At 41.8% G+C, this 22,479-nt stretch overlaps 1 protein-coding gene across 1 annotated transcript in view; it reads right to left on the reverse strand.

Annotated features, from left to right (window-relative positions):
* LOC308074505 (heat shock protein beta-11-like) overlaps positions 1–22,479 on the reverse strand; it is a 150,189-nt gene that overhangs the window by 37,937 nt on the left and 89,773 nt on the right. The gene's annotated exons all lie outside the window — the stretch shown is intronic.

Consider the following 22,479-nt stretch of genomic DNA (forward strand, 5'->3'; position numbering starts at 1 on the left):
TTGTTGACTTTGTTGTTGATGTTGAAAATTAAGTTATAAACTGATGTTGCCAAGGGTACACTGGCAATTTAAATAACACACTAAATATGAACCCACAGTGTACATAGAATTGTACTGAGTGGCTGATTATTGTCCTGTTATGTGACTTATTCCTCAGGGACACACACAGGCCTGTTGCTCATTCGGTCCACTTGAGGGAGACAGAGACCACAGAATAGAAATAATCCAGGATGCCTTAAGCGGACTCAAACCCCTGACCAACAGAAAGAACCAAAAAACTATTAGTGAACCTACTTACCTAGCCTAATAATTAAACAGGAGAGAAACCCCTTAGATGAGAGAGAGAGAGAGATCTAGCAGGGACCCCCCCAACCACATTGTATAACATTGTGTTGTAGATGTCCACCTTTTCATAGCTTATATAGACCTGTTTGACAGCACTTTCGTCAGTGTTGTGTAAATTGATGTTTTTCTTTGTTTATTTGGTTTATTTACACGCTTTCTTTTATATATTGGATTCATTTTGAAATGTATTTTCCAGACATTTAACCCAGGGGTGATGCACCTTTGATGATGTAGAGGGCCACTATATTTCCACACTCACTCCAGAGGGCCACATTGCATATACACCTCTTCTCCGTATTTTAACTTTTTTCGTCCATTCTATGTCACACAAAAGTAGCAAAAATAGCCGATCTACAAGCTCAAAACGCGACACGTTTTGAGCTTGTAGATCTGCTATTTTTGCTATTTTTGAGTCCAGATCTTTTTTTTTTTTCAAATGCATTTAGTTATTCTTATGTTAACTTTATGAACTTACAATACATTGGACATAAAAAAGAAAATAGAATTAAGCTAGTCATTAAGCTACTAATATAGACTGAAGTAATTAAAGCAGGTCATGTTTGCATGTTTGGAATTGTAACAGCTGAAATCAATAATATATCTGTATTCTGATATTATCCTGCGGGCCGCATTAAGTGAAGGTGGGGGCCGCATGTGGCCCCTGGGCCGCCAGTTGCCCATGTATGATTTAACCACTTATAAACCCTCAATACTTAGTAAACTTGACAAACTTGACATTTGCTCTGTCAAGTCTCGTTGTCAGCTTGTAGATCTGCTATTTTCGGTGAATGTTCCCCCCTGAATAGCGATGCTGGGGTTCAAGTGGTTAGTGTAGAAAAAAACTAAAAGCGACAAAATGTTCTACCATTCTATGTCACACAAAAATAGCAAAAATAGCCGATCTACAAGCTCAAAGCGCCACGTTTTGAGCTTGTAGATCTGCTATTTTTGCTATTTTTGAATTGGAATCCTGAAAAGTAACATTTGTATTTAATTTCAAATGCATTTAGTTATACTTATGTTAACGTTTTGAACTTAAGTACAAATACATTGGACATAAAAAAGACAATATAATTTGTACAGTTATTAAGCTACTATAATATTGACTGAAGTAATTAAAGCGGGTCATCATATTCCGATTTAACCTGCGGGCCACATTAAGTGAAGGTGGGGGCCGCATGTGGCACCTGGGCCGCCAGTTGCCCATGTATGCTCTACTTACTATACACACAACACATTGAAGAGTGAAGGAGTTTTTTATTATTATTTCTCAAGGTATAAAGTAAAGGTATACATTTTCATAAATTCAACTGTTAAACACTGCTGCCAGATGAAAGGTTAGTATATACAAACTTCTTTACAAGAATTAAGATAAAGTTAATACTGCTAGAAGCTACACACACGGTTTAATGATCATAGAAATAATATGTTTAAAAAAATGAATAAAACTCATGCAAAACGTCAACATAAAAAAACACAGGCATCATATATTGACAATAAAATGATAATGAAACTTTAAGATACCATCAAAAGCAGCGCTTATGCTTATAAACATATCAAATCTATGCAATGTCATATATTAACAAACCTGCACGTTTTATTCAGTCAATAGAAATAGATCTTACAACCCAACCAGATCCATACTGTACAAGAGATCAATACTTCTCTACCTGAGACTGTGATGGTTCATGTGTGAGTATCTATGAACTGAAGGATGAATGAACAATCATACAGCATACTTTACACGCAACTATGTAAGATCTCACACATTAGACAAACTGAACACCTAGCAACTATCTAAGATCTCACACATTAGACATACTGTACACCTAGCAACTATGTAAGATCTCATACATTAGACATACTGTACACCTAGCAACTATCTAAGATCTCACACATTAGACAAACTGCTGTAACACAATAGAACAATAGGTTGACCCTTCATCAGATGACACGCTTGATTCATTATTGCAATATTAATTGCATAATTATTATTATGATTTCAGTGTGATGTTTTGCAATGCTAAAACGTTGACAGTGAAGGACACCCAGATTATGTTGAACTTGGCAATGAACCCCATCTGAAAATATTTTGTGTCAGGGACCCCCATTCAAGATTTTGTTACTAAAACACTTCAAAAATATTCATAACGTTTCAAACATTTTCAAGATAAAAACATAAATAGCAGATCTACAAGCTCGTAGCTATTTTCAGATAGCCAATGTAGGCTACTATAAAGGGTTAAAGTGGTTCAACTGATTTTGATCGTATATTAACTCATTTTGCCGGGGACCCCCTGTGAACCACTGATGTAGAGTTATGTGATGGAGATGAACTCCTTGGAGTTTCATGGACCTCACTTGGTCCAGCTTCATCTCCTAGACCAGTGGTTCTCAAAATAGGGTCCGGGGACCCCCAGGGGTCCTTGGGGGAGTACCAGGGGGTCCCCAGCCAAATCAGTTAATAAAGCGTCACAATCATTGTTAACCCCTTTATCCATATTTTATACTTGTTATAAAATACTTGCTAATCAAAAATAGCAGATCTACAAGCTCATAGTGCATAGAGCTTGTAGATTTGCTATTTTTTTTTAATCGTAAAAATTTGTGCAAATCTTTGAATATATATTTATTCTTAAAGCGAACATTTGTAACAAAAAAAATTGCTTTGAGATGGGGGTCCGCGGCCTAATACATAGCATTTTGGGGGTCCTTGACATGAAAAAGTTTGAGAACCACTGTCCTAGACATCCACCTCTTCATACAGATGGTAATCTGTCTCTTCACCGGCACCAGCTTCAGAAACTACTTGTAGATCTATCTCTTCATACTGATGGTATTCTGTCTCTTCACTGGGTCCAGCAGCTTCAGCATCAGAACCAGCAACGTTATAATAAACCAACTCAATGTTCTCCCGTCCTACATTATAATAAACCCTGGCAGTGTTCTGCACTCCTGCATTCTGCCCTCTGGTGGCCTGGAGAAACACAGCCAGCGCACAACTATTACTTACTGGATCACTTCTGGCTCTCTTAAATCAAAACAAAAAGCGTAACTCTACATTTACATTGCAGTCTTGTATTGAATACAGATGTTTACATTACCTGCCAGAGACGATAGAGGATTCTGAAAAGCACAATGAACAGCAGCAGCAGCAGCACTGTGGTTATAACTCTGATGATGTCATCTGTCAGACGATATGCTGTGAGAGAAACATTTTGGAATAAGAACATCACCAAACATCATGTAAGGCATTGGTTCTCAAAGTGGGGTCCGGGGACCCCCAGGGGTACTTGTGGGGGTTCCAGGGGGTCCCCAGCTAAATGGTGGATAGGAACCAAATGGACCCTTAAATGGGTCTGTAACTCTGAGAGTGTACAAATGGAACCAAATGGACCCTGACGGGTCCATTTGGTTCCATTTGTACACTCTCAGAGTTAAATTAACATTGATTTTACAATATAAAATGGCGTCCCAGGGATAGAAATGCTATTAAATGGGGGTCCGTAGCCTAATGCATGTCAAACTGGGGGGTCCTTGAAATTAAAATGGTTGAGAATTGCTGCTAGAGAGCCGTAAAGATCTTCTCTTATGGGGGTCCCTGGCATATCTTTTCAAATGGGGGTCCGCGGGCTAATAAGTGTCAATTTGGGGGGTCCTTGACATGAAACAGTTTGAGAACCACTGATGTAAGCAACACATCTCAAACAAATTGAAATGTCATTAATGTTACCTGTGACAGTGAGAGAGAGGAGCTCGCTCTCTGATGAGAAGTTATGAGAAGAAACATTGACGTGATAAACACAGCTGTAGTTTCCTTGGTGGGTGTGGTCTGCCGCGGTAAACAGGAAGTCGGCAGAGTGATTGACAGCTGGCTGGGTGTGGTTGTGTGTCGTGTTGGATCCAGTGAAGGAGAGGTTGAAGGATCCTCCTGGGTACTGTGGCTGGGTGGAGCAGCCGATGATGAAGCTGGAACCCTCAAACACCTGCTGCCCCTGCTGCTGGCCCTCAGAAACCCCATTTATGGAGGAGAGGAAGGTGATGTTTGGCTTAAACAGCAGATCTGTAACAAGACGGGAAGTGATTGGCTGAAGCAGCAGATTTTTTACATAGGGTAGCCAGTGAGATTAAACCACAGTTAAGGTCCTTGCACACTGGTGCGTCTTTTCGTTGCGTTTTTTTTACAACAATGAAAAAAATTGAAAAAACAATGAAAAAAAATAAAACGCAACGAAAAGACGCACCAGTGTGCAAGGACCTTTAAGCCCCGGTCACTATAGAGATGCGCGGATAGGGTTTATCGTCACCCAAATCCGCATATACATGTTCATGGGCTAATTTGGCGCTTGTTTTGGGCTTGTTTTCATAGACCTGGCTGCTTATTTCTCTCGCTAAATCTGGCAACACTGGCTGCATGCGGTACAAAGACCCCATGCCGGCAAAGCCATAGATATAGAAACCTAGATACCTCATTGGCCTCTGCAGTTCGTTGGAGCAACTCGTATCGCGGCCGCCATTTTAGCGTAGGCAAACTGACACTCAAAGTGACTACTGGCCAATCACAGCGCTCACAGCACGTTGACTACTGGCCAATCACAGTGCGTCTTTTCCAAGACTTGTCAGAATATAGTTGTCCCGCCCCACCTGCTTCTGATTGGCCTACCGAACGCCCCCTTCTGTGACACACGCGGAAGCTTGCCTACAGCTTGCCTACGCGAAAATGGCGCCCGTGATACCAATGCCTCAGAGCCGAAGGAGGCTTCTACCTTTATATGTCTATGGGCAAAGCAACGTGCAGTAGGCGGCTAATTTGTGCCTGATGTAAAATTACATAATATTAAAATACTACAAACGCACGCACGGCGAGATTTCGTGCTTTTTAAAAGCTATAATAGGCCTATAGATTGATATCATTAATTTAATTCCTGAATTATTTCACCCGTGGTTTATCCAATATTAATTAATTATTATAATTGATTGACCCAAATCCACCCAAACTGCGGTTAACTGCGGCAACCGCGGCTAAAACCGCGATCCACGCATCTCTACCGCTCACATTATGACAGTCTAGATCGGGAACGAGTATCGGGCAAGAGTATCCTCTAGTGTGAGGGGTTCAATGATCCAATCTTAAACACCCAGATTTGCTCACAGACAATCTGCAGCATAGTTTCTAGCACTTTTTCAGCGCTTCCATTGACATGTAATTCATATTACCTGTGACAGTAAGAGAGAGGAGCTCGCTCTCAGAGGAGAAGTCTTGAGAAGAAAAATCTTCGTGATTTATAACAACATGGGTGTGATGAACACAGCTGTAGTTTCCATGGTGGGTGTGGTCTGCTGCAGTAAACAGGAAGTCAGCGGAGTGTTTGACAGCTGGCTGGGTGTGGTTGTGTGTTCTGTTGGATCCAGTGAAGGTGAGGTTGAAGGATCCTCCTGGGTACTGTGGCTGGATGGAGCAGCTGATGGTGAAGCTGGAACCTGCATACGCCTGCAGCCCCTGCTGCTGGCCCTCAGAATCCCCGTTTATGGAGGAGACGAAGGTGATGTTTGGCTTAAACAGCAGATCTGTAACGACAGTTTACAGTTTACAGTTAAGGCATTTAGCAGACGCTCTTTATCCAGAGCGATTTACAATAAGCAAGCACACAAGATAATACATCATAATACATCATAATATACATAATACATCAAATGCATAAAAATAGTAATCTAATAATAAAGTAATACATAGTAAACCAATAATCTAATAATAACTAATACATACGTAAACCAAGAACCTATCATCAGCCTACATTGAAACTATACACACTATGGGATGCCAGGTCAACAATGACCTACATACTGTAACATGCTATCTAAGTTACATTTTAGCCTTTGCATAATCCGGTAAGGTCGTCAAGGCTAGGACAAGTGCTACGGGCTGAGATGGAGTCTGAAGAGTTGAGTCTGCAGTTCTAACTGCAATGGGGAGTTAATTCCATAGTTTGGGAGCCAGAAGGGAGAAGAGTCTGGGACGTGTGGAGCGTTGTCCCGGATATTTTAGCGAAGGTTCTGACAGCTTCCCTGTGTTAGCTGATCTGAGGGAGCGGGGGACGGGGGGTTGTAGGGTTGGATCAGGCTTTGAAGATACGGGGGTGCCATACCTTTGGTTACTTTGTAGGTCAACGTCAGTGTTTTGTACTCTGTGCGGGCAGCAACTGGGAGCCAATGGAGGGAGCGGAGAAGGGGGTGACATGTGAACATTTTGGCTGGTTAAGTCCGACCAAGACCAAGTGTGCTGCTGCATTCTGGATCGGAGAGGCTTAAGTGCACATGCCGGGAGGCCGGTAAGGAGAGAGTTACAATAATCAAGTTCTGATATGACTGATGCCTGGATAAGGAGCTGGGCTGACTCCTGGGTGAGGAAGGGTCTAATCCTTCGAATGTTATAGAGTGTGAACCTACAAGATCGAGTGACCGCTAACTTATGCCCGGTCACCATACTGCACCCGAGATGTTCCTTTTTACTGTGGCCAGTGTTGGAAAAGTTACTCAAAACCAGTAATATATTACATACTACTAGTTACTTGTTTAAAAAGTAATAGGATTACTTTACATATTACTCCCTGCCAAAAGTAACTTGTTACTTATTACTTTACTTTAATTTTTTTCTCTCGCCTCCAGTAATTGCATCCTTTCTCCCCAAAAATCTTACTTTGCATTTTCAACATTAGCAGTTGAAAGTTCCTTCTTGTTACGGACAGCCAACAGACAACAATGTCAAATCTTTGGTCCGGACAAAATCAAAATAATGACAATTATTTACTGCCCAAGTCACTGCCTAAGTCACTGCCCACCACTACGGAGGTTGTGGGTTCGAATCCACCATGGTGCTTTGTGGCTTTGTCGAGCAGACAAGTGCGCAAAAAAAATATATATATAATTTTTTTTTTCTTTTTTTTTTTTATGTGTAAAGCTTCAGGGAGCCACTAGGGAGGAGTTAAAGAGCCGCAAGCGGCTCCAGAGCCGCGGGTTGCCAACCCCTGAGTTAGCTGGTTTTGTCAGAAGCGCTTTTTAATACTTTTCATTGGTTCAAAATTGTTTTAATCAACACATAGATGTAAAGGGTGTTCAATAGCCCTGATTTATCGAAAAAAAATAAAAGCGGAAAAATTGAGTTAGCTGGTTTCTGCCGGACAGCAACGAGAATGGTCTGTTGTTCTGGCTCTCTTTATGCATTCAATGGCTTTATGCTATGAGGATAGTTTTATAGTTTATTCCTTAATTGTAAGGGTACAGTTGGTGCACTTGGTAGACTAATTGCATTTGCCAAGTCTGCCCATGGCAACCTAGACAAAGGAAATCACTTAAAATTATGCATTTAATTTGTACCTAACTATCGGGATTTTACTCTTTACTAAACACATAAGAGAGCAGGGATTGACTGAAGGCTGAAGCCCTTTACACAGAGAGGAGGACTAATAACATAATGTTGTGCGCTCTGAAATGAATACATGCATAAACAAACGAACAAACAAATAAGCAAATGGTGGGGAAAAGAATCATTACAGATAGACAGACAGACAGACAGACAGACAAGAGTTACCTGAACAGATCACCTCCAGTGTGTCAGTGGAAATCAAAGACTTCATTGTTCCACACTCCCTCAGTGAAGACTCAGACCCATCACAGGGAGATGTAATCCTCCAAAAACTTTTATTTGTACAACCTAAACTCCTTTGTGTTGAAACAGCAGAGCCACAGTCCAGCTGTCTACACACTACATATGATGAGTTCAGGTTCCATGCAGACCAAGCATCATCCACTGGTCTCCACTCTCCTTGGTGTTTCATCTCCAGTCTACCAGTACAGTTACTGGTTCCTCCAACCAACCTGACATCACCAGACTCTGTACAATGACAAGACAATAAGTAGTAAATAAATAATGTAACTTGCATAATCAAAACAAAAAGTTTACTTTGCTGTCTTTTTTATCTCAGACTTGTAATATTTTAAATCAATTCTTAAAAACATGTTAGTGATTATTGTATCTAATTTCTAATTCAAATTTTATCTAAAATAATATTTTAAATAATGTATTTTACTTGCTTTACTTTACTTTGTATTGCCGGCAAACCATTTTGTATACCATGTATACATTTTGTTCATTTATTAACAAAACACATTCAGTGCCAGAGGTTTATTAAAACAGGGTACATCTAGCGCCAGCGTTCTTACCATTTACGCTGGGCTGTTTAGAGCTGTAGAATCGACGACGAGCACCCGGATGTAAACAATGGATGCGTGTACGATGGTGGATGGTCCAGGCTAACGCCTGGAACAATAACATCTCTCACGCGAGCCGCCATTGCTGAGTGATCACGCGCCGAAAATGGCTCGTTTTCAACACGTAAAAAAACAAAGGACATCCGGAGGATTCTTTCAAGGAGATATAATGGGAGTGGACGGAAGGGAGTTTTTTGGGGACGGTGATCCATCTGTCCCTTCCATTTAAGAGGCACCGTGGGTGATTCCAAAGTTGCGCTAGCCCGCCCCTTGTGGGGGAAAAAATGGGAAAAAAATAGCCTCACAGAGATTCCCGGTTATGGCACTCAACGTGCATCTTTGCAAAACCGTGAATGCCCGGTTTCGGTTTTGGCATTCAATGTGTTAAGTGTGCCTGCCATGCCAATGGCAAAACACTTTCATATTGTCATACTTAAGGTGACCACCCCGCATCGGGCCCACTGTCGGCTTGTTACACAACTGACTTACAAGTATTCAAAGGGAGTTAAAACACTTAGCGAGCGACAGGCTCACTTACATTGTTTCTAGTTGTTATTATTATTATTATTACTATTATTATTACCTGAGCAGGTGAGTCCAACAGTCTTGTCAGGTGAGCAGGTGTTTCTAGTTGAGTTTGAGGTTCTACAGTCCAGGAGAACAGACTCGCTGCCTTCACACTGGAACTCTTTGGTCCACATTGATGCATTCACTTCTCCATAGAGCCCCCCTTGGAGGACTGAAGGAGCCCCACAGTCAAGCTGCCTACAGACCACCTGTGCATCCTGCTGGTCAAAGTCACCTTCACACACTGAGACCCACGACTGATTAGACTTCACCTCCACTCTGCCTGAACATAAACTAGTCCCATTCACCAACCTCACAGACTCTGAAAAGAAAGAAAGAAAGAAAGAAAGAAAGAAAGAAAGAAAGAAAGAAAGAAAGAAAGAAAGAAAGAAAGAAAGAGAGAGAGAGAGAGAGAGAGAGAGAGAGAGAGAGAGAGAGAGAGAGAGAGAGAGAGAGATGAGGGGGGGTGGGAGTGAGAGAGATTATTAAGAGTATTAAACCAAGTGAATCAATAGTCATCATGGATTCATTGTAAACTCTAAATACATAGAGAGCAGTGGATTGACTGAAGCCCTTCAAACAAAGAGAGAAAGACTAAACATAATGTTACATTTGCTCTGAAATATATACATGAACAAATAAGAAAATAAGAAACAACAGTGAGACAGACAGACAGACAGACAGACAGACAGACAGATAGATAGATAGATAGATAGATAGATAGATAGATAGATAGATAGATAGATAGATAGATAGATAGATAGATAGATAGATAGATAGATAGATATATAGATAGATAGATAGATAGTGTTACCTGAACAGATCACCTCCAGTGTGCCAGTAGACGGTTCAGGCAACATTGTTCCACACTCCCTCAGTGAAGACTCAAAACCATCACAGGAAGATGTAAACCTCCTTCCAGGTTGATCTTTAGAACCATCACTCCTTTGTGTTGAAACAGCAGAGCCACAGTTCAGCTGTCGACACACTACAGATGATGACTTCAAGTTCCATGTATAGTACCATTGATCATCCACTGGTCTCCACTCTCCCTGGTGTTTTATCTCCAGTCTACCAGTACAGTTACTGGTTCCTCCAACCAGCCTGACATCACCAGGCTCTGAACAGAGACAATAGAATAAATAGTAAAATAAATAACATATCTTTCATTATAAAACAATAAAGAATAATGCTTATTATTATTATTATTATTATTATTACCTGAGCAGGTGAGTCCAACAGTCTTGTCAGGTGAGCAGGTGTTTCTAGTTGAGTTTGAGGTTCTACAGTCCAGGAGAACAGATTCGTTGCCTTCACACTGGAACTCTTTGGTCCAAATTGATGCATTCACTTCTCCATAGAGCGCCCCCTGGAGGACTGAAGGAGGCCCACAGTCAAGCTCCCTACAGACCACCTCTGCATCCTGCTGGTCAAAGTCACCTTCACACACTGAGACCCAAGACTGATTAGACTTCACCTCCACTCTGCCTGAACACACACTAGTCCCATTCACCAACCTCACTGACTCTGAAGAGACAGACAGACAGACAGACAGACAGACAGACAGACAGACAGACAGACAGACAGACAGACAGACAGACAGACAGACAGACAGACAGACAGACGGACAGAGAGATAGTTAAGCCAAGTGAACCAAAAGTCATCATGGATTCATTGTAAACTCTAAACACATACAGTAAGAGAGCAGGGATTGACTGAAGGCTGAAACCCTTTACACACAGAGAGGAGGACTAATAACATAATGTTGTGTGCTCTGAAATGAGTACATGCATAAACAAACGGACAAAAAAATAAGCAAATGGAAAAAAAAGAATCAGACAGACAGACAGACAGACAGACAGACAGACAGACAGACAGACAGACAGACAGACAGACAGACAGACAGACAGATAGATAGACAGATAGACAGATAGACAGATAGACAGATAGACAGATAGATAGAGTGATAGTGTTACCTGAACAGATCACCTCCAGTCTGTTTTTGGAAGTATTAGACTCCATTGTTCCACACTCCCTCAGTGAAGACTCAGACCCATCACAGGAAGATGTAATCTTCCATACACGTTGACCTGTAGAACCATCACTCCTTTGTGTTGAAACAGCAGAGCCACAGTTCAGCTGTCGACACACTACAGATGATGACTTCAAGTTCCAGGTATAGTACCATTGATCATCCACTGGTCTCCACTCTCCCTGGTGTTTTATCTCCAGTCTACCAGTACAGTTACTGGTTCCTCCAACCAACCTGACATCACCAGGCTCTGAACAGAGACAATAGAATAAATAGTAAATAAATAACATAACTTTCATTACAAAACAATAGAAAATAATACCTATTATTATTATTATTATTATTACCTGAGCAGGTGAGTCCAACAGTCTTGTCAGGTGAGCAGGTGTTTCTAGTTGAGTTTGAGGTTCTACAGTCCAGGAGAACAGACTCGTTGCCTTCACACTGGAACTCTTTGGTCCATATTGATGCATTCACTTCTCCATAGAGCGCCCCCTGGAGGACTGAAGGAGGCCCACATCCAAGCTGCCTACAGACCACCTGTGCATCCTGCTGGTCAAAGTCACCTTCACACACTGAGACCCACGACTGAATAGACTTCACCTCCACTCTGCCTGAACACAAACCAGTCCCATTCACCAACCTCAGCTCTGAGAGAGAGAGAGAGAGAGAGAGAGAGAGAGAGAGAGAGAGAAGAGAGAGAGAGAGAGAGAGAGAGAGAGAGAGAGAGAGAGGAGAGAGAGAGAGAGAGAGAGAGAGAGAGAGAGAGACAGACAGACAAAGAGAGACAGACAAAGAGACAGACAGACAAAAGAGACAGACAGACAGACAGACAGACAGACAGACAGACAGACAGACAGACAGACAGACAGACATAAACCAAGTTAACCAAAAGTCATCATGGATTCATTGTAAATTCTAAACATATAAGAGAGCAGGGATTGACTGAAGGCTGAAGCCCTTTACACACAGAGGAGGACTAATAACATAATGTTGTGCGCTCTCAAATGAATACATGCATAAACAAACGAACAAACAAATAAGCAAATTTAAAAAAAGAATCATTACAGACAGATAGATAGATAGATAGATAGATAGATAGATAGATAGATAGATAGATAGATAGATAGATAGATAGATAGATAGATAGATAGATAGAGTGATAGTGTTACCTGAACAGATCACCTCCAGTCTGTATTTGGAAGTATTAGACTCCATTTTTACACACTCCCTCAGTGAAGACTCAGACCCATCACAGGAAGATGTAATCTTCCATACAGGTTGACCTTTAGAAGAGGTAATCCTCCATAAAAGTTGATCTGTAGAACCATTACTACTTTGTGTTGAAACAGCAGAGCCACAGTCCAGCTGTCTACACGCTACAGATGATGACTTCAGGTTCCATGCAGACTGATTATCCACTGGTCTCCAATCTCCCTGGTGTTGCATCTCCAGTGTACCAGTACAGTGACTGGTTCCTCCAACCAACCTGACATCACCAGACTCTGTACAGAGACAAGAGAGAAACAGTGTGTGTGTGTGTGTGTGTGTGTGTGTGTGTGTGTGTGTGTGTGTGTGTGTGTGTGTGTGTGTGTGTGTGTGTGTGTGTGTGTGTGTGTGTGTGTGTGTGTGTGTGTGTGTGTGCGCGCGCGCGCGTATGGGGGGGGGGCTTTGTTTTATTATAACATTATTTATAATATACACCAAAAACGTTGTTGAAGTTTTAACTCTTTAATCTCAGGCTTGTCATATTTTTAATTGCTTCGGAAAATGTAATGTAAAAAAGGTACATCCTTTTAGGCAATTTTTTTTATTCATTAGATTTTCGTTTTATGTTTTTATGTTTTACTTTTTATCACTTACCTGCTCCACATCATGTTCCTGTAATTTGTTATCTTGTTCTTTAACTACAGTAGGTGGCCAGTGACTTTGACCAGTTTCACTTTCAAAACCTTTGCATCATGCATGTCACACAAACAGAATGCGATGCGTTTTGTTGATATAACAAGTTTGTTCATATAGAGTTCTATCCACAAATCCACCATTTAACTTCCACAATCCACATTATCAAAACCATTGGTGTTGTGTGCCGCATTCTGTTTGTGTGACTTGCATGATGCAAAGGTTTTGAAACTGGTCAAAGTCACGCGCCACCTACTGTACATGTAATATTGTTTGTAAGAGCACAGTACAACTAAATGTTGTTGTTATTATTAATATTTTCATTGTTATTATTAGGGATCGAGCTCTGCACAGTGCGAAACCCTATTGAAATTGCAAAGATTATTATTATTTTATCCATAACGAAACGCGTTTTAGGGGGGCAATATGTACTCAAAAAGTTGCACAACTTTGCACACACATCACAAGTGGCAAATATGTTCGTATTTTAATCGTCTCAAAAAGGAGCGTGGCCTAATATGGCTCAATAGCACCCCCTACAAAATGTTGTGCTTGAAGCCCCACAATATGGTTTCACCTATATGTATGCAAATTGTTACACACTTGTATCATGTCCCAACTTACAAAAAAAGTCTCTTGGAGCCATAACCTAAACCCAACTGGAAATCGGCCATTTTGGATTTCTAGTGGCGTTTTTGTGATTTTCAAGCCATTTTCACGGGTTGTACTTTAACGAACTCCTCCTAGGCAGATTGTCGGATCCGCCTCAAATTCGCTCAGCGTACACAAAATACCTTAACTCATTCAGTGCCATTGATGTGTAACAAGTATATTTTTTCCAAAGCCCAGAGTGCCAATGACATGTAACACGTCAAAACAGTGTTTTCAGTGTTAACGCTAGATGGCGCCCTTCGCCAACCTATGAGTGATCCTATGACTTCCGGTGAAGAGTATAACCGGAAATAACCTGATCACAACAAACCCAGCCCTGACCGATCAAATATTAAAAGATTGAAAAAAAAGAAAAAATCTGCTTTCTTGTTTTTTTCTGCGTTTTTGCAGAGAATAAGCTATATACAACAGCTAATGACTAAAGAACGGAGGGTTGCGGTGACATGCTTTTTCCCCCAGATAGAAGCAGAGACACTCCTCTGTCTTTTGCGACACTCGGTGTGTCGATCGTCCTGGAGCGAAATATTCTGTGGCTCTTGAAAGGTTAGTAAAAATGCTCAAAAACGCTGGCACTGGCTGCAAACTGTTCTGAAAAACTCTGACAGTGAATGAGTTAACGATGAAAAGTTATCAAAAGCTTGAGTTTTTGTAAAACTGCGTGACCGTGGCGAAGCGTCAAACTTCAACGCCAAATAGGAAGTGAAAATAGACGATTTACAATTCCTATTGGCTGGGCTTTAAACAGCCATAACTCCAGTTACCAGCATGCTAAACTTCCCAAACTTAGTATGTAATCTTAGACGGCCAATAGGGACAGGCTGTAATTGCTTAAGCCCCACCCCCTCTGTGTTCCTACTGGCTGGGCTTTAAATAGCAATAACTCCAGTTCCCAGCATGTTAAACTTCCAAAACTTAGTTTTGCCATTTTTTTAAACAATTTGTCGTACAGAGTCATGAGTCATCTCACTGTACTCAGTTGAAAATCCTTGTACTTCATTAGAGTTACTTAGCTCTACTCCCTGTTCTGATTGGTTGATATTTGCCCCTAAGGTGGACATAGGTGCGAGGGCCCAGTCATCGCTGCTTGCAGCTTTAATTATTATTATTACCTGAGCAGGTGAGTCCAACAGTATTGTCAGGTAAGCAGGTGTTTCTAGTTGAGTTTGAGGTTCTACAGTCCAAGATAACAGACTCGTTGCCTTCACATTGGAACTCTTTGGTCCACATTGATGCATTCCCTTCTCCATAGAGCGCCCCCTGGAGGACTGAAGGAGGCCCACAGTCAAGCTGCCTACAGACCACCTGTGCATCCTGCTGGTCAAAGTCACCTTCACACACTGAAACCCACGACTGATTAGACTTCACCTCCACTCTGCCTGAACACAAACTAGTCCCATTCACCAACCTCACAGACTCTGGAGAGAGAGAGAGAGGGAGAGAGAGAGAGAGAGAGAGAGAGAGGGAGGGACGATACAAACATCGTCATCATCAGTCCTCCCACAGAAAAACAAAAAACCTCCACAAGTCCCTATATACTAAGCACAAACGCACACATACAAACGCGCGCGCGCACACACACACACACACACACACACACACACACACACACACACACACACACACACACACACACACACACACACACACACACACACACACACACACACACACACACACACACACACACACACACACACACACAATGAGGGGATGAACACAAAGACAGACAGACACACAGACATACAGACAGACAGACAGACAGACAGACAGAGTTACCTGAACATATCACCTCCAGTGTGTCAGTGGAATTACCAGACTCTTTTTTTACACAGACCCTCAGTGAACGTTCAGATCCATCACAGGAAGATGTAATCCTCCATACGGGTTGAGCTGTATCATCATTCAAACCAGAAACTGTATCATCATTCAAACCAGAACCAGAACCAGAGCTCCTTTGTGTTGAAACAGCAGAGCCACAGTCCAGCTGTCTACACACTACAGATGATAACTTCAGGTTCCATGTAGACAGGACCATCATCCACTGGTCTCCACTCTCCCTGGTGTTTTCATCTCCAGTCTAACCAGTACAGATACTGGTTCCTCCCACCAACCTGACATTGCCAGGCTCTGTAAAGAGACAAGACAAGTAGTAAATAAAACCAATATAACTGTTCATTATAAAGTAATAATACAAAAGTGGAGTTTATTGCCTTTAGGTTTCTCAATTTTCAAAACACTTCTCAAAAATGTAATTTTAGGGAGAGTTCATAGTGCTCAATTATTTAGGCTACTTTTGTCATATTGCTTGTGTTTTAGAATTCCTTATCTGCATACAGTTGGCCATTAAGTATAACCAATTATATGCTTCATATTGTTTTATTTTGTATTTGCATCGTGTCCAAGTACTGTTCCTGTAGTTGTATTTGTTTTGTAAACCATTTGGCCTATGTAGCCTGTTTTTTACAGACGCAGTTTATAATAATAATCGTCATCATCATCATCATCATCATCATCATCATCATCATCATCAATCATCCCCATTATTATCATTATCGTTACCTGAGCAGGTGAGTCCAACAGTCTTGTCAGGTGAGCAGGTGTTTCTAGTTGAGTTTGAGGTTCTACAGTCCAGGAGAAACAGACTCGTTGCCTTCACACTGGAACTCTTTGGTCCACATTGATGCATTCACTTCTCCATTAGAGCGCCCCCTGGAGGACTGAAGGAGGCCCACAGTCCAAGCTGCCTACAGACCACCTCTGCATCCTGCTGGTCTAAGTCACCTTCACACACTGACACCCACGTCTGATTAGACTTCACCTCCACTCTGCCTGAAACACAAACCAGTCCCATTCACCAACCTCACTGACTCTGGAGAGAGAGAGAGAGAGAGAGAGAGAGAGAGAGGAGAGAGAAGGAGGAGGAGAGAGAGAGAGAGAGAAGAGAGAGAGAGAGAGAGAGAGAGAGAGAGAGAGAGAGAGAGAGAGAGAGAGAGAGAGAGAGAGAGAGAGAGAGAGAAAGGGAGAGAAGGTGGGAGATAGATAGATAGGGAGAAAGATAGGGAGGGGGTAGAGAGAAAGACAGAGATAGGGAGAGACAGAGGAGGACAAAGGAATGAGAGAGATTTAAACCGTTGAACCACGATAAAGTCCCTGTTAGCATGTGCTGTTTCAAGTTTAAATCATGTTTCTACGTAACAGTATGCCAGAGTAATGTGGCTCCAAAGTGAACAGGCGAACAGTCAGATTGACAGACAGACAGACAGACAGACAGACAGATAGTGTTACCTAAACAGATCACCTCCAGTGTGTCAGTGGAACTACCAGACTCCTTTGTTCCACACTCCATCAGTGAAGATTCAGACCCATCACAGGAAGATGTAATCTTCCATACAGGTTGATCTGTAGAACCATCACTGCTTTGTGTTGAAACAGCAGAGCCACAGTCCAGCTGTCTACACACTACAGATGATGACTTCAGGTTCCATGTAGACCGACCATCATCCACTGGTCTCCACTCTCCCTGGTGTTTCATCTCCAGTCTACCAGTACAGTGACTGGTTCCTCCAACCAACCTGACAACATCAGGCTCTGTAAAGAGACAACACAAGAATAAGTAGGAAATAAATAATAAAACTGTCATTGTAAAATAATAATCCAAACCAAAAGTGGAGTTTATTGCCTTTAGGCTTGTCATATTTCAAAACGCTTCTTAACAATCTACTTTAATTTTAAGGACAGTTCATAGTGCTTAATTATTTAGGCTTCTTTGTCTTTTTATTGCCTGTGTTTTAGAATTCCTTATCTGCATACAGGAGGCCATTAAGTATAACAATGATATGCTTCATATAGTTTTATTTTTTTATTTGTATCATCTTGTCCAAGTACTGTTCCTGTAATTGCATGTTTTGTAAACCATTAGGCCTATGTAGCCTGTTTTTTACAAATACAGTTTATTATTATTATAACTATTCTTTTTTTTATTATGATGATTATGATTTTGATTATTATTATTATTACCTGAGCAGGTGAGTCCAACAGTCTTGTCAGGTGAGCAGATGTTTCTAGTTGAGTTTGAGGTTCTACAGTCCAGGAGAACAGACTCACTGCCTTTACACTGGAACTCTTTGGTCCACATTGATGGATTCCCTTCTCCATAGAGCGCCCCCTGGAGGACTGAAGGAGGTCCACAGTCAAGCTGCCTACAGACCACCTGTGCATCCTGCTGGTCAAAGTCACCTTCACACACTGAGACCCAATACTGATTAGACTTCACCTCCACTCTGCCTGAACACAAACCAGTCCCATTCACCAACCTCACTGACTCTAGAGAGAGAGAGAGAGAGAGAGAGAGAGAGAGAGAGACAGAGAGACAGAGAGACAGAGAGAGAGAGAGAGAGAAAGAGAGAGAAGAGAGAAAGAGAGAGAGAGAGAGAGAGAGAGAGAGAGAGAGAGAGAGAGAGAGAGACAGAGAGACAGTATGGTCATCATGGATTCATAGTAAACTCTAAATACATCAGATTGACTGAAGCCCTTTACACACAGAGAGAAAGACTAATAACATATTACATGTGCTCTGAAATAAATACATACATAAATAAAGAAATACTACATTGAAGACAAACTCAAGAAATACAGAAACTAATGCTAATCATCGTCAGTCCTCCAACAGAAGCCCGAAACCTTCGGGAGTCCCTAAATACTACACAGGCGCGCGCACGCACGCACGCACGCACGCACGCACGCACGCACGCACGCACACACGCACACACACACACACACACACACACACACACACACACACACACACACACACACACACACACACACACACACACACACACACACACACACACACACACACACACACACACACACACACACACAGGGGCGGAACAGAGGGAAACGACACAGACAGACAGACAGATAGATAGATAGATAGATAGATAGATAGATAGTTACCTGAACAGATCACCTTCAGTCTGTCAATAAAATAATCAAGCTCCATTGTTTCACACTCGCTCCGTGAACACTCACATCCACGCCAGGAAGATGTAATCCTCCATAAAAGTTCATCTGTAGAACCAGTACTCCTTTGAGTTGAAACAGCAGAGCCACAGTCCAGCTGTCTACACACTACAGATGATGACTTCTGGTTCCATGTAGACCGACCATCCACTGGTCTCCACTCTCCATGGGTTTTCATCTCCAGTGTACCAGCACAGTGACTGGTTCCTCCAACCAACCTGACCACTGTACAAAGACAGGAGATTAAAACGTGTGTGTGTGTGTGTGTGTGTGTGTGTGTGTGTGTGTGTGTGTGTGTGTGTGTGTGTGTGTGTGTGTGTGTGTGTGTGTGTGTGTGTGTGTGTGTGTGTGTGTGTATGTATGTGTGAGAGTTTGTGTGTGTGTGTGTGTGTGTGTGTGTGTATGTACAGTATGTGCGTGTTTGTACTGCCATTTCATAGCTCCAGTTTACTTTATCATTGTGTTGCCTTTCTTTTCTGATTGGGCACATCCTTTTAGGCAATTTTGTCTTTTTTATTTATTAGATTTTCATTTGTTTTCTTTTTTTTCTTTTTATCAGTTACCTATTCAATGTTTTGTTAATGTTGTATCTTGTTCATTAACTACTACGTAACATTGTTATTAAAAGCACAGTACAAATAAAGTTTATTATTTGTATTATTATTATTATTATTATTACCTGAGCAGGTGAGTCCAACAGTCTTGTCAGGTGAGCAGATGTTTCTAGTTGAGTTTGAGGTTCTACAGTCCAGGAGAACAGACTCACTGCCTTCACACTGGAACTCTTTGGTCCACATTGATGCATTCACTTCTCCATAGAGCGCCCCCTGGAGGACTGAAGGAGGCCCACAGTCAAGCTGCCTACAGACCACCTGTGCATCCTGCTGGTCAAAGTCATCTTCACACACTGAGACCCACGACTGATTAGACTTCACCTCCACTCTGCCTGAACACAAACCAGCCCCATTCACCAACCTCACAGACTCTGAAGAGAGAGCGAGAGCGAGAGCGAGAGAGAGAGAGAGAGAGAGAGAGAGAGAGAGAGAGAGAGAGAGAGAGAGAGAGAGAGAGAGACACACACACAGACGGACAGACAGACAGACAGACAGACAGACAGACAGACAGACAGACAGACAGACAGACAGACAGACAGACAGACAGACAGTATTAAACCAAGTGAGACAAAAGTCACCATGGATTCATATTAAACGCTAGAGTCTAAACACATCAGAGAGCAGTGGATTGACTGAAGCCCTTTACACAGAGAGAGAAAGACTAATAACATATTGTTACACATGCTCTGAAATAAATAAATAAATGAACAAAATTACAAATACATAAATACATTAATAAATAAATGATTAATTACTAAATTGAAGACAAACACATGAAAAACAGAAACTAATCTTAATTATCATCATCATCATCATCATCATCATCACCACTATCAGTCCCCCCACAGAAGCCCAAAAACTTCTAGGAAACCCTACACAGGGGTTGACACTAACGGCTGCCCGACTGCCCGTGGCAGCTAAATAAAACTTGTGGGCAGGTGGAGTTTGCTTTCGGCTTACCCGACCGGACAATTCAAGCCTTCTTTCCCTGTACAAAAAAAACGTTGCGACCATTTAACTCTACTAGGGGCGGGCGTGTACGTGAGATGAGCACGGCTGCATGCGTCCCACCCGCGATATCAATAAAAAACAACCGCACACTTGTGTTACATGTGTTGCGGTTCCCTACTAGTCCCTAACCGACGTGTGAAAATACAAGAATGCAGCAAGCAGCTTATAAAGCCTTACGTATGTCAGATTCAAAACATCAGTGACAGCCCAGTACCACCGTTTGTTTATTGACCGGTCAAAGCTTAGCATGTGTCAAGTCAGAAGAACATAAACCCTTGACTTCCGGTCGGTGGACTTCAAAATAAGAGCACTTTGTTAAGTTAGGGAAAGTAAGTGTCTTCTGGTCTGTGGAGTGTCAAATAAGAGCACTTTTGTTCTATAATGCGCAGTTTTCACTGTTGCTACAGTAAAAAATGTGAACCCACAGTCATATTCATAGCTATTTAGATATTTGGCATAAATATTGCAGTATGACATTTTTGCATCTTGCAGCCCCAGATTTCACAAGTAGAAAGACAGACAGACAGACAGACAGACAGACAGACAGACAGACAGACAGACAGACAGACAGACAGACAGACAGACAGACAGACAGATAGTTTTACCTGAACAGTTCACCTCCAGTATGGATTTTGAAGTTATAGACTGTATTGTTCCACACTCCCTCAGTGAAGACTCAGATACATCACAGGAAGATATAATCATCCATACATGTTGATCTGTAGAACCATCACTACTATTTGTTGAAACAGCAGAGCCACAGTCCAGCTGTTTACACACTACATATGCTGAATTCAGGTTCCATGTAGACCAACCATCATCCACTGGTCTCCACTCTTCCTGGTGTTTCATCTCCAGTCTACCAGTACAGTGACTGGTTCCTCCAACCAACCTGACATCTGTACACAGGCAATAGAGTAAGTAGTAAATACATATGACATTCATTATAAAATAATAATCAAATAAAAAAAAACATTTAGTTTGAATTCCTTTTTTTTTTATCTCAGGCTTGTCATATATTAAATCACTTTTTCAAACATACGTTAATGTTAAGGCAAGTTCATAGTGCTCATTGATTTACTTTATTGTTTTATTGCCTGTATTTTAAAATTGATAATTAATCTGCATAATACACCATATTGTATACATAGTATCTTTTATTTTAGAATTTATCTTGTCCATATTATGTTCCTGTAAGTTGAAGCATGTAAACCTTGATTGAGAAGTGTTGTACAGATAACGTGTATTATTATTATTATTATACCTGAGCAGGTGAGTCCAACAGTCTTGTCAGGTGAGCAGGTGTTTCTAGTTGAGTTTGAGGTTCTACAGTCCAGGAGAACAGACTCGTTGCCTTCACACTGGAACTCTTTGGTCCACATTGATGCATTCACTTCTCCATAGAGCGCCCCCTGGAGGACTGAAGGAGGCCCACAGTCAAGCTGCCTACAGACCACCTGTGCATCCTGCTGGTCAAAGTCACCTTCACACACTGAGACCCACGACTGATTAGACTTCACCTCCACTCTGCCTGAACATGAACTAGTCCCATTCACCAACCTCACTGACCCTGGAGAGAGAGAGAGACAGACAGACGGAGAATATAAACCAAGTTAACCAAAATTCATCATGGATTCATAGTAAACTCTAAACACATACACAATGAGGGCGTGGACGGACGGACAGACAGACAGACAGACAGACAGACAGACAGACAGACAGACAGACAGACAGACAGACAGACAGACAGACAGACAGACAGACAGACAGACAGAGTTACCTGAACAGATCACCTCCTGTGTGTCAGTGGAATTACCAGGCCACATTGTTCCACACTCCCTCAGTGAAGACTCAGAACCATCACATGAAGATGTAAAAACCCATACAGGTTGTTTTGTAGAACCAGTACTACTTTGTGTTGAAACAGCAGAGCCACAGTCCAGCTGTCTACACACTACAGATGATGACTTCAGGTTCCAGTAGCTATGGAACCAGTGATCAACCACTGGTCTCCACTCTCCCTGGTGTTTCATCTCCAGGCTA

The sequence above is a fragment of the Gymnoscopelus braueri genome (genome assembly GCF_963280865.1).
Source record: "Gymnoscopelus braueri genome assembly, chromosome: 19".
In the NCBI taxonomy this organism is placed as follows: domain Eukaryota; kingdom Metazoa; phylum Chordata; class Actinopteri; order Myctophiformes; family Myctophidae; genus Gymnoscopelus; species Gymnoscopelus braueri.